At 44.9% G+C, this 1,380-nt stretch overlaps 1 non-coding gene across 1 annotated transcript; it reads left to right on the forward strand.

Annotated features, from left to right (window-relative positions):
- Positions 1-1,083: 1,083 nt before the first annotated feature.
- Trnat-ugu (transfer RNA threonine (anticodon UGU)) lies at positions 1,084-1,158 on the forward strand. The gene has a single exon. It is a non-coding gene; the product is annotated as a tRNA-Thr (tRNA).
- Positions 1,159-1,380: the final 222 nt, after the last annotated feature.

The raw sequence follows: 1,380 nt of genomic DNA on the forward strand, positions 1-1,380 counted from the left end.
GGGCAGTAGAACTGTATGGTATCAGCAACTGATTAGCGCTGCTGCAAAGCCGTAACAGTCAGTGCGGGCCTGGGTGGTAGTTTCGCTGTTGGAGTACTGGTTATTCTCTTTGTTTTACGTGTTATACCTGTTAAGACGTATGTATAAAGCGAATGTCGGACTCGACTAACTTGGATTTGCTGTATCGAATCGGCCAGTAAAATTCTACTTCAAAAACAATTTTGTTTTTAATGGGAAAAGAATCGACGATTTTGTTGACATAAAGTACACGATGACAACTATTTCTTTGGGCTGGCACCTTCCACACACTAAAAAAACGAAACCATGGGTCATCGGGCGCATTTTCTCTGGTGTTTCAACAGATATTTGCTATTTCGTTTACGCAGTATGCGGCTGGCGTAAAGTCAACCAAATGCTGTCCATCATCACTCTCCTGTGAACTCTAGTCAATGGCAAACGTCTATTAGTTTTCCATTAGAAACAGTAAGATTTTTTGCATTTAACGTGTCCATTCAATAGAGCGATCCAAAATTAGTTTATAGTTATATTCGTTTCATCGGTCTGTATTGATAGAGATGGGAAAACATGAAGAATATTGAGTACTCCACCAGCGGCGGAGTACTGGTAACAGACTGCAAGCGGCGTTCGGCATGGCGACACATGAGACGGGACACGTTGGGCAAGAGAGACGGGGAGAATAAATGTTTATATATGACGGTAGTATCTGTTCCCGAAAGAACAGTTATCGTGGATGACCATGCAGCTTTGCTAGAAATGCATTAATTATCATTTCATTTCTAGCAAAGCTGCATGGTCATCCACGGTAACTGTTCTTTCGGGAACAGATACTACCGTCATATATAGTTAAAATATGGCTTCCCGGCTATTGACCTTCTTGTGCGAACGCACGCGCTATGCCCGAACTCGTACGGGACTTGGTAGATTAATCTGCCACGAGTAATGAGTGTGATGGGCAAACATCTATTAGGTGCACTACGAATGTAGTGGTGTGGACATGTTGGGAATGCGGATCTCACGAGGAGCGTGCAAGGGATAAGTCCCTGCAGACGCACTATCCTCTGCGCTCGCGGTGGCTCAGATGGATAGAGCGTCTGCCATGTAAGCAGGAGATCCCGGGTTCGAGTCCCGGTCGGGGCACACATTTTCAACTTGTCCCCAATGAAGTACATCAACGCCTGTTTGCAGCTAGAATAAATGTTTATCAATCCTTCGGTGTCTGTTGTGGGTATGAATTGGATTAGTGACCGGGTAAGAGCAATCAACGTAGCCACCTCAGCACACTGATCTTCCAGTACACTATGACCACCAACTTAATAGCCTGTATGTCCAACTTTGGCTTGGATAACAGTGGCGACGCGT

Source organism: Schistocerca serialis, chromosome 8, assembly GCF_023864345.2.
Source record: "Schistocerca serialis cubense isolate TAMUIC-IGC-003099 chromosome 8, iqSchSeri2.2, whole genome shotgun sequence".
NCBI lineage: Eukaryota > Metazoa > Arthropoda > Insecta > Orthoptera > Acrididae > Schistocerca > Schistocerca serialis.